Raw genomic sequence first — 15636 nt, 5'->3', positions numbered from 1 at the left:
GCGACTTCCCCTTCTGACGTCACAAGGGGAATTTCTGTATGCAAATGAGAAGCTAATGAGGAGCCTCGTTTTAAAATACACAACAATAAAGTTGCCGTAGACTGAGTTTAAAACACATTTTTTCACTTAAAAAATAATTCATGCTTAGAAACATAAAAATTAATAATATTTATGTATCAATGGATAATTTTAGGCGTGAAAATAGCAGCCATTTCACAGGCACTTTAATTATTGCGTCCAGTCGGGATTTCTTTCGCAGCCTTGCTAGTTTTTGCGATCATGTTGAACAGGCTGAATTGACAATTAATTATATTAATTTTTGTGAAACAAAAAAAAAAATTATCGACTTTGCCAGTCTAATTTTGGTGTTATCTCAGGATTTATGTGCAGATTGATGGTTGCCAATCCTGGTTCGAACATTTTTGGATGTTTATTATTTCATGACACTCCATCAAGATGAAAAACCTGGGGCCAATCCAATTTTATCATTTCTAACCAGTCGCTGCCTACCTAATTTTGACCATTACCTGTTACAACCAATATTTTATGTATGGTATCTGCTTCACATGCCTCTATTTCAATCTGGCATATGTTCTCAATCTGGGTAGTCCCTCAGTGTGTAGTTGTAATGCTTGCTGACAAGCTTTCAATTTCTTAAACTGCTGCTCACTTATCGAGCTTACTTCTGCCCCTGTACCACTTTCCATGATTGTATGTACCCCATTCAGTTCACTTCATACTTATCCCTTACAAAAGTTTCCTGTAGGATTTTTAAAATCTTGTAGGATTTTAAACAAGACATGTCATGTCATAGCCCCCGCTCAGAAAAAAATTTAAAAACTTGTATTGAACTTAGTTTGTGTCAGAGTGAATTAATTCATTATGAGCTGTATTAAAATTCTGTTATTAAATGTTCAGAATTGATGTGTTACAATTTTAGGGGGTGGGGTAAAAATTTATTCATTTGGCTTTTCTGAGACAATTTATAACTTGTTAAACATAATGCGATGTGCACTTGTAAACAATTATTACCAGTCCCTGTACCAACTTTGAACAAAACTGGATGACACACATCTGAGAAAAAGCTTGTTTTTTTTAGATTTTTGAGGGAAAAAATGGCCTCCAAGTCGTAAAACTTTATCCAATCAAACAGGTCATGAATGACAATCCTTGGTATACATTACCTGTGTCAACAACTTTACTTCTTATGTACTTCATGTACAGATCTACATGCGGTTTGTGGCCCTGAATTAGTTTCAATATCTCTAAATAAGGACAAGAGTACTTCTCATATGACAATGATACAAATAAAGTGCAAGAATCCAGAAAAATATTATCAAGTTTTTATTATCATATCGTGTGAAATTGAACTTTTATGTACAGAGAAACACATATTTATGCTTTGGTTGACAGCACTTCTCAAAAAAAAACAAAATACGACCTGCAAAACTTTATACAATTGTCAGACATGCAGCGAATAGTATGCTTTTGTAATATATGCAGTTTCAGTGGCTTTGCTTTCCGAGAAAAAAATTCTGGCTCTGCACCTGAAAAAAACAAAAAAACATTTAGTCAAAAGTAAGCAGAGGTTGTAGCATATATGCTCCCATTAGCTGTTAAATTTAATTAAAAAAGATATTTGTGTACTGTCTTTTCAGTACGAAAACATATTACTTAATATATTTATACCAGCCAGAAAGAAATTGCAAGTTTTCACTGAGCAATTAAGAATATACATGGACAACAATTGATGCATTTCTAGCAATATACTGTTTGAAAGGCTGCAAGATGTAATGAAGTAGCAAACCAATCACTACTGGAGTCTGACTGGCTGGGAAACTGCACAATACATACAAAAATGTATGCAGATGATATATGAGCAGCTCCACCAAATATAAAAATATTCTTTCCATAGTTATGACTCTAATGTGATCGTACATGTGTTTGTAATATTATTTAGCTTTATTTAGCATTCTGTTTAGTTGGTTAACTTTACTGTATCTTAATGTAGTTTATTTTATTTTTATACGACCACAGAACAACTCACTGTAGTTTGTTTTAATGTTGAATAAAAATTAAATCAGTCACTGTATAGTGGTGACGTATTGCGCGAAATTGTTGCAAGGACAATACTTTTCTCGATTTGCGTGTCGTCGTGCGTCGATAAAAAATGCATGGATTGGTCGGCAGTATCGATCAAGTTCGTCTAGTGTGACATTCGTGGCTGGCGACAAGATGCCGTATAATCGTTTAAATAGACGTCAAGGAGGAGTGATAGGCCATAATTTGGTGCTACAATAGACGTCATGAAATGTTGGAAAATTACAGTCAATCAAAAAAACATTCACTATATTTATTATGCATTATTTCTTTGTTGGTAGCAAATGATCACGGTACGGTAGCTTACTTGTTTTCGAAGTGTTGTAATTGTTGATTAGTACTCAGTAGTGATTATATTAACGTACAAAAAATAAATTCGTTGAATTGTTATGAAATGCAAGTAAAATTCAACTTAGTTTTATCGTAAGCAAATGTTTTCGGTTACATGTTAACGCTCGATGAGACAATATCCGCCATGTTATCCATGCCCACGACGCGTGTTTATTGACCAGATAGGTCAAGTCGCTAATCAACCAATCAAAATGCTGGATGGTGCCCATGTGCTCAAATTACCATAAAGCATTTAAATATAACAGTTCAGCGACCTCATGGTGAAAGCAACACGAAAGACCAGATTTACCGATGTTTTAGTGCGATCTTTTGGCTTCGTTTCTCATGGGGAAAAAGGCATGATTTTTTTAATCGGATTTAGAAAAATAAATAACGTACCGTCCCAAATAAAAATGTGCCGGGTGGAATTTTTCTGTGGAAAAAATAAACGTACCGGTACGTTTAGCGTTGTGGGCAAGCTCTCCTGAGTAGCGACATATTATTAACTTCGCCTATTGCGTGATCAGTGGATTACGTAAATAAACCAACACTTTCAATGAGTACATGCCGACCCAACTAAACTTGTTTATGGCTGTTTATGAACAGCGAGGACGCATCTCATAAACAAATAACAGCGTCCGGATTACTTTCGGAAATTTTTAATTTTCAAAACTTTTGAATATTTATTTGTGCTTTTAGGTTAGTGAGAAGGTTATAATAATTCTTCATTTCACTTTAACACTGTTTTTACACCCCTCAGACCCCTTTAAAAAGTCACTTCTGGCCATTATAATGGCCACTATTTTCTTAATGGCCAGAGTATTGACCAGAATTTTTTAAGTGGCCAAAATATTTACCAGTGTTTTTGAAATGGTGGTTTTAATGACCCATGTTTTTTATACTGGTCAGAATAATTACAATTGCTTTTTAAATGATGGAGTTGATGAACATTTTTTTTTTATGGGCAGTATAATGGTCATTTTATTTTTCATTACATACATAAAATGACCAGTATTTTTGTTTATGTCTCTAAATATAATGGCCCAGAAAACAGCCTCAATATACGTGTGGGAATTTATTTTTCCCCAAGTTTCACTGGCGCTTCCAAGTACACTTAAATGAAATTTCGCGAATATTGCCTCGATCCCCAGTGAAATTTCATAGTAACGCTGATGCCAGTGACTGCTGGTGGACTGCATAACCTGCGGAGTATTTAGATGGTGTTGAATCATAGGACGATTGCAGTACTGCAACTGGCACATCAAGGTATGAATTTGTAATTATTTTACCATTTTACAATGACTTCAATACAATATTAGATACTTTTGTTGTTGTTTATGTAGCAGGATAGTCTTTTGGGGCTTTCGTTTTTGTTCAGTCATGGCACACTGTGTAAGTAATGCTTCATTATTATTCATAATTGTCAAACAACAAGCTCAAGTAGGTGTTAATGAGGATTAGCTCCTATGTTTGTTAATACAAGAAAAGTATAAACAAAAGTTATTTCCAACTCCTGAAATCTGCAAAAAAACATCAACGTAAATTTGTTTCCATTCATGGCAATGTTTTCAAATTATTTTAATAAAATAATTTAACTTACTGCAAAATGTTTTTTTTTTTTAAATTTTTGAAGACTATGTATATTGTTTTTTTTTTCTCTTCAGACAATACCAGCAATAGTGTACTGTACACTGGGAAATCTAATTTAATATACATGTATATATTATGCCCATAACATCAAATACCATACAGAATCCCTTTTTCCTGTAAACTAGTATAGATGATATATGCCTACAGTGTGCAACAGTTCATTTTTCTTTGCGCACAAAAGAAAAAAGTAAAACTCATACTCAAAATAACTTTTAATTTAGCATGGATTTAAACTAAATTTCAATTGAATCTAATATTCTTTGCTCATCTTTGATTTGATTTGAATGAGTTGTAGAGATCAATATAAAGGGGAAGTGAATCTTAATGTATGCACCTAAGGTAGAAATAAACAGAAGACACTTATTCGTAGATTCACGTAGAGCTCTTTAGCAAAGGCTAAGAGGTCCAATACCTTAACCTGTGCTAAAAAAATGTGCATGAATACAGGCTAAGAAATACTAGGTACAGAGTAAATCTGGTCAGTCCAAAGCCTTAGCACAGGCAAAACAAAACATGCATGCATGAACGCTTAGCTCGGCTAAAAAAACCATTGTATTTAATGTTCATTTAGGAGATTTACTACTATATTCATAACTTTTTATTTTGGTGTGCCATTTCCTGCATGACAATCAACGCTAACACATATAGAGATTGACTCAAGAAAAAATGTACCGATGATGAGATACTGTGCTACTTCCTGTTATTCTGCAATTTGCACTTTCTGAATTTGCTTTGGTATTGTTTTATAGCTGTAGAACTAACCTTCCTACTTACTCTTACTGAGCACTCATAGTTAAAATTTCTGAAGATTTTGCCTATTCTTAATAAGTTTGGGCGTTCCTTACCCCGTGCTAACCATTGTTTCCTTCTGTGCATGAACTCAAACATATGAGATTAGCTTAAATCTTAGCCCGTACTTTGTGTAGCATGAACACTACTTTTGAAGATACAGGGGGCAAATGGGCGAGACTTAAACAAAATATAATGAAGGTGTAATATGCAGTCAGTAAATGTCCTAGGCATTTCTGGGTCAGCCAAATTGATCATGGGTACTCTTGCTCAACTTGGACAAAAAAATATTTAGTCTATATAACGGTACTTAAATCATAGACCTTAGAGAACAGGGACATGCTACTGTGGCTACCCCTTTCATGTAACCTTAGTTATAATCCCCCTACCCAAATTAACACCTTAGAGAAACTGATAATAAATCTATGTCAACACCACTGTTACATCTTCTCCTGTTTCATAAGCCAAACATGGCTGCCAGGGTGTAGCTACACAAAATGAAACAATTTTGTGGTTGGAATATAATCAGAAAAATTAAATTTGATCAAAACTTGAATAGCCAAGTCCATTCTATTGATGCAAGTGAAACTAAAAATTAACAATTTTTATTCCACTATGAAATCAGGAAAGGGAAACAAAAATGGTAAGTTTTCTCTGCAAGGAAACAAAACTGCCTAAAAGTAAACAATGACCTGTGGAAATTTGTGTCATTATAACAAGTGGATTTTTCATCATATTTAGAACAGATATAGCATAGTGCACTTGTTATACACTGACTAATGGGAATACTAGTAAAAACTGTTTCAGATGTATAAATCTTCTAGGTACATGTATATGTATTAATGAGATTATACAGGAGGTTATAACCCACATTGCACATTGTCTCAGACAGAAGTTGCATGACCCTGTTTTCTAAGGTCATGCTTAAATCATAACCATCTGAATACCATTATTTCACTTTTCAAACTAAACTGTTTTTATATTTTTAATATCATTTTTTTGATTTTGAAAAAAAAATATAGAAACAATATTACACTTAACATAATTACTCTATTAGCAGCACATGCGCTTAGGTAAATTACAGGGATCTTCAATGGTCGAAATATGTAATATTTTCATGATTTAGTATCCACAAATGTAATTTTAGAGCAAATATGGTATTGTATTGGATCATAATTATAATACAATTATTTATTTTGTGAAAGTACCTGGGGATCGATGAAGTTGTACATGCATGGTGGCATTCACATTGTGGAGGGACTCTATAATTTTGTATGTACACAGCTTCCTACTTTGAAAGACAAAATCATGCAGCTGCATTGTTACATAACATTCTTTTGTCTCTTGTAGGAAGTTAAATCCCCCTATTGTTCTCAGAAATTAGGTTCCCAAGTACAGCAATGTACTGTCCACAGAGGGACTGTGTACTGTCCTAGTCTCTCAAGAGATGAACTGTGTGTATATATGGCACAACCCCTAATATATTCGGTTAGGAAACAATTTGATGTTATTCTGTTTTATTTGATATTTATATTTTTTCAATCAGAATGTACCGGGTATCATCTTTTTGGAAATATATCTGAGTTGCATAGGGGAAAAATTGACATATCACAAGATGTCATTTTATCCACATTGTTATTAGTGAGGACAGAAATATGCCAGAATACACAGACACCACACATTTTTGTTTCCAAAATTGATTACAAAGTGTCTTAATTAAAAACTGGTCATTGTAAGCTAATAGCAATCTGAATTATTTTTTGCAGATAATGACAATTTAAAAAAAGGAAATACTATATAAATGGAACGTAAGAAGTTGAAGAACCAGAATTTATGGACGTAAAGGGAAAAAAAAAGTTTAACCAGTATTGATGGATGCAATGGTTTAGCATTTGCATGTTTATCAGTTTTACATTTGCACACAGATTTTGAAAGTTCCAAGTGTGTAGAGTTACTGTACATTCCTTTTTTTTATGTTTTCCCTCAAATAAAAGTGACATCTTTCAACTGGTATTTCATGATTTTCAGCTATCTTATATAGTTCTTCTTGCTGACCCTTTTGTACACACCCACACTCACTCCACAATCTTTCATCTTCTTAATAATAATTAACAGGAAAATATTATTGAAAAAATCCTGTAGAGATCAAAAACATGAACAAATTTGACACGCCTACATCTTTGAGAAAAAATATTTTACACTAGAAAAAGAATAGCACAAAAACAAAGAGAAGAAAAAACATTTTGCACAGCCCCCTCCTTAAGCTAATCGCCTCTCAAGAAAACTTGATGAATATCTGGAGGAGTATGACATTGCAAACCTAAAATATTATTATCCACTAAAACAGTCTGTATGGCTGTGCACTACATCATGATTTTTCAAAAACAAAACAAAATATTGCTTACATATTCTTGTTTTGTCTAATGTTTTCATTAATTATCCAATTTCTGTACTTTATGTGTTTGTACACTGAGCTGAATAATTAAGATGATGTTTTGAAGCACAGTGATGGAGGGACTGTGTTTGAAGCAATGTTTTAACCCCCCCCTCCCCCCATATGACATTTTTACTTTGCAAAGCTGTACCTCCCAGATCTTTAGTTGTTTATGCATAGATGGTCTTTGGTTATAAATTATTTACTTTCCAGTCATTTTTGAAGTGTAAACCTTTGTCATACTTTCTGCTGTGTTGACTTCCTGTCACTATGCTTTTGTTTCCCTTTGGTTAGCTAAACATATGAACGCTTGTTGAAAATCACACTTGGAAGTAAGAGTTTCTAATGGAATAGCAAGCAATCTAATCTATTCCTGAAATTGTTAAATTATATATAGTGTTATTTGAAAATGTCAAAATAAACTTCTAGGAATCTGTTATTCAGTTCAAAAAATAAACTGATTGCATGTACATGCAGGAATGGTCGGATGTTGCAGCAGCAGAAGTTTGGGCCTGGATATTCCAGTCACATTTTTAAAATGATTTTAAATAATGTACGTATTCTTAACAAACTGTTACATGAGAGGGGGCAGTGCATGAAATAATATTTTAGTTTTGGAAACTATGCAAAGATGTGTGTTCAGTAATTCAATACCTTTGATGAGCCATTATTAATAATAATAATAATTTTATTAACACTTACACATTCCCCGGAGGGATTGGCAATGGTTACAAAAGTTTAAAAAGGAATAAAAGGTTACAAAACAGAAAATAGATAAGAAAAAAAAAAAAAAAAAAAAATCTAAGCTAATACATTACAGATAATAGCTAGTATAAAATTATGATACTACGATAGATAGAAAAAAAAATGCAAAACTCAAATAGTGAGAGAAGGTTGTCACTGGGGTTGCTGTCTTATTTCAAAACACTTCTTTAGGTACCTTGCTACGGGGAGTGTTAGGCCACTGTTGTTTAGCAAGGCTATGAATTGAGTCTTTAGCGGCAAATTTTTAAAGTTTTGGATTATAGTTTTTGCTATTTCGAATAGGACATTTCTTTCGGGGGTATATCTTTTACATGACATCATGAGGTGATACTCATCTTCTACTTCATTTTTATCACAAAGGTTGCATAATCTATTAGCAAGGGGTATTCCTTTGTGTCTGCCAGTCTCAATTTTCAAGTTATGGTCACTGAGGCGGAATTTAGTTAAATTTTCGCGCATATCAATGTTTTTCAGGGTAACAAGGTATGTTTCGAAAGCAAAATTGTTTTTTAATTCTCTGTATGTTCTTAATTTATTTTTTTCATTTTGTTTTGATCGATTGTCATTATGTAATTCACTTTTCCAAGTTGATATGAATGATGTTTGTATATTTTTGTTGATTTGTCCTAATTCCCTTGCAGTTAGAGTTTCATCGCTGTCGATCAGGTAAGAATGGTTGATGTTATTTAAAAGGGAATCAATATTGGTGTACCATTTACTGTTAATTTCTTTATTTTCTTGGAAAGCTAGTTTTAGTAATGGATTTGACGAGTTCTTTATACGATTAAAATATTTTATCATTTGTTTTTCGATAAAAGTCCCCAATGGGAAACGTCCAAGTTCGCCGTATAAACCCATTGTTGTAGTGTTTTTGGATGTACCCAAAAGAAAACGAAGATAATTTATATGTACATCTTCAATTGGTGATTTTAGTGAAATTTCATCTCCCCATACATCACTACCATATGTGAGAATTGGTCTGATTAGTTTATCAAACAGAGAGAGTGACAGTGGTATACTTAGATTTTTGCCTGTTTTTCCCTTTAAGGAAAATAAGGCCTTTAAAGCTTTTCTTTTTATGCTTTTTAGGCCTTCCTTGAATTTTCCATTAGCGCTTACTATTAATCCTAGGTAATTGGTTGATTTTACAGTAATTAACTCACAACCTTCAAAGAAGAAAATATCATTCTCTAGAAGTCTGTTTGATCTGTTAAAGATCATAGTTTTTGTCTTTTCCGTGTTAACAGTTAGATGCCATTTTTTAGTGTATATCGATAAATTATCAAGGCAAGTTTGTAATCCTGTTTTTGATTCAGAAAGTATTACAAGATCGTCAGCATACATTATACAGTTAATAGGTGTGTTTTGTAGTTTGGGTGGGTCACATCTAGGTTTATTAAGGACATCTGGTAAATCGTTTATGAAAATGTTGAATAGGGTTGGGCTTAAGTTACAGCCCTGTTTTACTCCCACCCTTGAAGTGAAGTGTTCAGTTAATCCTTCTTTGCTCTTAACTTTATATTTTACCTTACTATACATATTTTTTATAATTTTATAGATTTTACCCGATATTCCAAGTTTTAACAATTTAATATACAACCCCTGATGCCAGACACTGTCGAAGGCCTTTTTTAGGTCAACAAAGCACATATTTTATTTGTATTTTTACTATTATTTTTTTGTATTTTAATATTTTCTTTGTTATTGGCAGTGCTGCTATTATAAAGATATTTGTTAATTATTGTCTTAAGAATGAAGATATTGTCTGTTGTGCGTCGATCTTTTCGGAATCCGAATTGCTTGTTTGAAAGTATGTTCTTTTTTTCTAAGAATGTGGTTAGTCTAATGTTTAGAATGCTTGTAAATAATTTGCCAAGGCAACTAGAAATGGCGATGCCTCTATAGTTAGATGGGTTGGATTTGGAGCCGGATTTGTGGATTGGTATCAAAAAACTGAGGTTCCAAGAATCTGGAAAGTGGTTTGAATTAAAAATTATATTAAAAAGCTTATGTATGGCTTTCAGTAAGTTGGCTTGGCTGTGTTTTAGCATTTCATTGCAAATTTTATCTTGACTCGAAGCTTTATTATTTTTCAATAGGTTAATTCCTTTTAAAATTTCATCTTTTAGAATTGGACCGTTCAAGTCAGAATTAAGAGCCATGTGTTCTTCTTTGTTCTTTAATTCAGTAGTTAAATCGTCACTGTGGGATGTGGAATTTGCATTAAATAACTTTTTAAAATATGATAGCCATTCAACTGGTTTTATATTGTTATTACACTCGTTGTGCGATTCTTCATTATTCATTTCACGCAATGTTTTCCAGAATTCAGAAGGGTTTTCTTTTGAGGTTTCAAGTTGGTTTAGTAGTAGAGCTTTTTTTTGTTTTTTCTTCTCTTTGATGGTTTTTTTGAACAGTTTTCTTGTTTGGAAGAAACGACCACGTATATTTGGGTTTTGGGGAAATTTTTCCAGCAAATTTGAAAGGCTTCTCAGCTCTTTTCTGATGGACCAACAATCTTGATCAAACCAATTTTTCTTTTTTTTCTTCTTTTTTTTCTTTATTTTGGGGGTGATTTTTTTTAGACTTCTGTCTGCAATGGAGGTGATTAAATTTTCAAAGTCAATAATTGCCTTGTCTGTATCATTGTCACTATAGGATCTGTTAAGATAATATTCGATATCACTGTTATGTAATAGCTGTGATGTTTCAAAATGATGTTTTGCTTGGTTATCCCATATATATTTAGATGGCAGGGGGTCTAATATATTTGTTTTTGGTGTTTTATTTATTTTGAGAAGACTATCTTTTATTGCGTGTATGGACAATGTTATTAAACAATGGTCTGAGATTAATGAGAGACCATGTACTTTAAAGTAATTAATTTTATCAAATAATGGTTTAGAAGTAATAGCAAAGTCAATGGTACTGCTACCTCTTGGTGTGTGGCATGTGTATTTACCTATTGAATCACCCACACTTCTACCGTTTAAAATGATTAGGTTGCAGTCAATGCATAATTGAATTAGTTTCCTGCCGAATTTGTTTACACTGTATGATGAGTGTACATCCATGTTATTTCGTTTCCGAAAATTGTCATTGATATAATGAGTTGGTAGGGGGAGATGCTGGTTTTTACTGTCATCGACTACATCATCTAAGTTGCCAATTCTACTATTAAAATCACCTAATAGGATGATGTCACCTTCAGATGAGAATTTTAAGATGTCTTTTTCTAAGAGACTAAATAGGTCAAGATCTTTGTTTTTATAAATAAAGGAATTTTCAGGGGGAATGTAAATACAACCAACAAATAAGTGTTTGTCTGAATTGAGTATTGCTTTGTTGATTTTGCACCAAATAAAGTTATTTGTACAGCCTTTAATTTCAGTGAGGTGTTTTTTATATCTATTTCTAAATAAAACAGCAACCCCTCCCCTCTGTTTTTTAGGGTTTTTAACACATTCATTTCTGTCATGGCGAATCATGTCAAAATCATCTAAACTACCTGGTAAACTAAAACTACTGCAACTGCTGAGCCATGTTTCTTGAACACACACGACGTCAAGTGACGTGATGTGTTTTCTGAAATCAATATCTTGCGATTTGTTGCTCAAGCCATTAATATTCCAACTGCCCAGCCTAATGTTAGACATTTTGTAAATAACAGTTGCAAAAAGGAAAAAAGGTAAGCTGCATATAATAATAAAAAAAAAAAAAAAAAAAAACTGGAAATGCAGCTGATAAAAAAAACAATGGTAACAAATTAAAATTTTAAGAAAAAAAAAAACGATAGGGAAGTACTACAGTGAATATTTAGTTAGTAACTTGGGGCAATGAAGAAAAACTTCCCTATGTGTATATCTAAAAAAAAGTATGATAGATGAAATACCTTGTCATGTCATTTACTTGTACATTGGCTTTCGATTTAGAATGAGTTCACAAAGTCTATAAATTTCATGAATTTTGAAATAGCACACATTAGGTTAGATTTGAATAGATTCCTAGTAAGATTGGTGCATTCTTAATTCAAAAAAACTTAAAAAGTTTTAATACTACTAAATTATACATATGTTTGATATAATTTATTGTAAAACATTAATGTTGTTGTGAAAATAGTTTCATACAAAACGGTGAAAATTTGCCAAAATCCTTATATGTGTTGCCAGTGATATGCTAGTTTCCATTGTTATTTAAATGTACTCATCAGGGAGGTAATCCATTACAAAACATCGCTGATCGACAGTAGTCTGGTTTCAGGCTACACCAAGTCATAGTCATAAGAGGGACTTTGACCAAGTGCAGGCTAAGATTTAAGCTAATCCCAAATGTTTGCATATCAGCTATACGCAATTGTGTTCACTCACAGGAGGGCCCAACAGTTATAGCACAGGCCACAGTGTTGAGGGTCTCTGTACTGGCTAAGAACACCCAAACTTGTTTCCCAAGGGAGGCAGCAATTATGAACAAACAATTAAACAGCAATGGTACAGTTCTATAACTACACTGTTAACCGAAATAAACCAACCACAAATTATCGAAACAACCACCATATATTTTTCTCCCTTAATATTTTTTTTTTTTCATTCCTTTTCCATGTTTTATTGATTTATAATGCTTATTTTTTTTTATTAATATCATCACAAGTTTTTTCAATTGTTTTTTTTAAACCATTGTGGTGCTTCCGATACTAGTTTGCTGATAGTTGTTAGAAGGGAATTTTTGTGATGTTGATTGGTACACTCAAAAGCAATATCACATGTGCAATTTACGTTACACTCCAAAACGGCATGCGTGCGCATGCGAAACACCATATCTTCGACTTCTGGGGAAGTCGTCAACTAGTATCCCACCAGTCATTAATTACTCCGTACACGCTTCCACACTGATTGGGTCGCTGTAGTAGAGCATACAACAACGCCAATTTGGTTCGCTGTCTACAACATGCACTAATAAAACTCTGCATTCTGTAACGCCGTTGTATACTGTTCCTGTGCATCCAAATAAGTCGGTCTGTCTACGCTCGTGTTCCAGTGCACTTCGCTTCATAAATTAGAATGAAACATGTCAGCAGCAGAAATTTTGCGTTCGTAAACAGCGCCCCTTAGCCCGTGCTAAGGACTGGCCCTCCCAATGCATGGATGCAATTGGGTCTAGTCAAAACATCAGCTAAAATCTTAGCCAGTACTTCATGTAGCATGAACACTATTATTGTACAGCATTATAATACCGTGAACAAACAAACATGCCATTCACTGCTAAGTCAGCTAGCTACACACATGGAGCTCTATGCTAGACCCCCCCCCCCCCATATAACTTACTGAACCACCCAACACCGTTTTGTACACATGCAGTAGTCGTGGAATATTTTCACAGATAATTTTCATATCACATTAAACCATTCATAATAGAGAAAATAGCAAAATATAAAAATAAAGCAGAGCATCATGGGTATTTTTTAGTTGACTGTCTTAGCCACTTTAAAATCACATTCCATCAACCCTTCAACATAAACTTCTACAGTTTATAACACATGTTATGAAAAGTTACTGGTTAAGTATTTCAATTTAAAATGTTATAGTTTGGGTGTATTTGAAGACTAAACTTTAGTTTTTTGTCATTATTAAAATGGGAATTTTGTTTATGTTTGAGCTTAACCCCACTCATAAAGACAGGCTCTTTTTTGGATTAATAACTCGCTGTTTATGTGACTTTTTTTGGTGGAAAGTCAGTTGCTGAGTATTTTTGGGGTTGCACACTTTTCAAAGGTTCAGTAGTGAATGTCTTGTTTGTTTGTTCAAGGTATTATAATGATAGACATTGCCTTTATAAGAACAGGATGTAGTACAGAGTCTCATTGTCAGTCCATTTTTATCTCAAGAATAATGTCACAGAATGTGCTTGTATTGATTGTCAAGTTTAGTATAGTTATGAATAAGAATAGTTATGAATATAATAGTTAAATTTTCAAATGGACATCAAGTACAATGGTATTTTGGGTGATTAGCCTGGGCTCAATGTTTGCACACACTTCATTAGCACCCGTGATAAGGGTCTAGACCGAATTTTGAAAACGAGTCATCTTCTATGTTCAATAACCTATTGCATTATACTATATATTAAGTCAACAGTATCAAGTGCATGATTTGTTGTGATTTTAAAAACAAATTAACCCAAAACGTCATATTTTTTCAAGATATATAATTTCATATTTCAAATTTTTCAAAATCTTGTATTTTACGTTTACCTACAATTGTACTGGCTTAAAATTGAAGCAAACTGAAGCGAGTGAGGAAAAAGAGGAGAGCTGTCAATCCCCATGTGCCATTACCGGGTATATCTGTGACATGGAAAAAAAAATGACCATTTTATTCATGCAATGAAAAATAAAATGATCATTATAATACCCATTAAAAAAATAGATTGTCACCCACTCCATCATTAAATAAAAAATTACTATTATTCTGACCAGTGTAAAAATAGTGGTCATTATAACTACCAGTTTGAAAATACTGGCCAATATTTTGACCATTAAACAATTTCTGCTTGGTATTCTGGCCATTAAGAAAATAGTGGCCATTACAATGGCCAGAAGTGACTTTTCAAAGGGGTCTGAGGGGTGAAAAAAACAGAGTTAAAGTGAAATGAAAAATTATTATAACCTCCTCACTAGCCTAAAAGTATGAATAAATATTCAAAAGTTGTGAAAATTAAATCTTTCCGAAACGCGACGGAATTTCCGAAAGTTATCCGGACGCTGTTAAATGTAAATGTTGCGGAAATCAAGCATGGCTATAATGATTTTGAGTGAGGCAGAGTCTGGCAAGCATCTCAGAGCAGCATTGCGCCGACACCACCACGACGTTTGAATCCCGGTGAGAGCACTGCAAACCTCTTAAGTCACGAGGTAAACTTTCAATTTACACAATACATAATCAGTTCCTACAACCATAATAAAAAGGCAGTTTTTCTGGCGAAACTCTCGACAGGTTAGCAATAGTTTCTCACGATCACCAAACCCGAGACACAAACGATAATACAAAGTGTATAAATACCATAACAAGCACAGAGTCTTACCTTTGAAATTGACGAGACACAATTTTGTCCATAGAAGCGTTGCGCAAATAAAGATACAATTCCGGGATACAATATCCTCACAAAATTGACTGATTTCCACCGAGACGAGAACTGCGTAAGCGTCATCAAAACTCGGATTAAACTCGGGTAATTTCGGGAAAAGTAGGATTTTGAGGGAAAAACACAGTGAAACTTTGAAGAATCGAAAAAATAACTTGATGTGCACCATAGCACCATCAATTTATGTCTCTGGATCACACATGTGTGAGAAAAAGCTGGTAACATGAAAATGTGCACACACATTGCACAGACACGACCCAAATTAATACCCCCCCGCCCGGATCACAGATCCGGCGGGGGCTAAAAATCCTATATGACTTTTCATGAAATCCTATAGGACATGTATAGTCCTATAGGAATCAACAAGTCCTATAGGACTTTACACTGCCAGTCCTATAGGACAGGCATGTGAGATCATAAGTCCTATAGGA

General features: G+C 33.6%; 2 long non-coding RNA genes across 2 annotated transcripts; one reads left to right on the top strand and one right to left on the bottom strand.

Moving 5' to 3' along the window:
• Positions 1–1321: 1321 nt before the first annotated feature.
• On the bottom strand, positions 1322–15278 carry LOC146734941 (uncharacterized). The gene is made up of 2 exons (XR_014931383.1): positions 15146–15278; positions 1322–1547 (listed from the first exon to the last, which is right to left on the bottom strand). It is a non-coding gene; the product is annotated as an uncharacterized LOC146734941 (long non-coding RNA).
• LOC146734942 (uncharacterized) lies at positions 6210–6882 on the top strand. Its single transcript, XR_014931292.1, has 2 exons — positions 6210–6357; positions 6636–6882. It is a non-coding gene; the product is annotated as an uncharacterized LOC146734942 (long non-coding RNA).
• Positions 15279–15636: the final 358 nt, after the last annotated feature.

This window comes from Saccoglossus kowalevskii, chromosome 13 (genome assembly GCF_978046115.1).
Source record: "Saccoglossus kowalevskii chromosome 13, keSacKowa6.1, whole genome shotgun sequence".
In the NCBI taxonomy this organism is placed as follows: Eukaryota; Metazoa; Hemichordata; class Enteropneusta; family Harrimaniidae; genus Saccoglossus; species Saccoglossus kowalevskii.
Note: the sequence above shows the minus strand (reverse complement) of the source record. Positions and strands in the feature narration are given on the sequence as shown.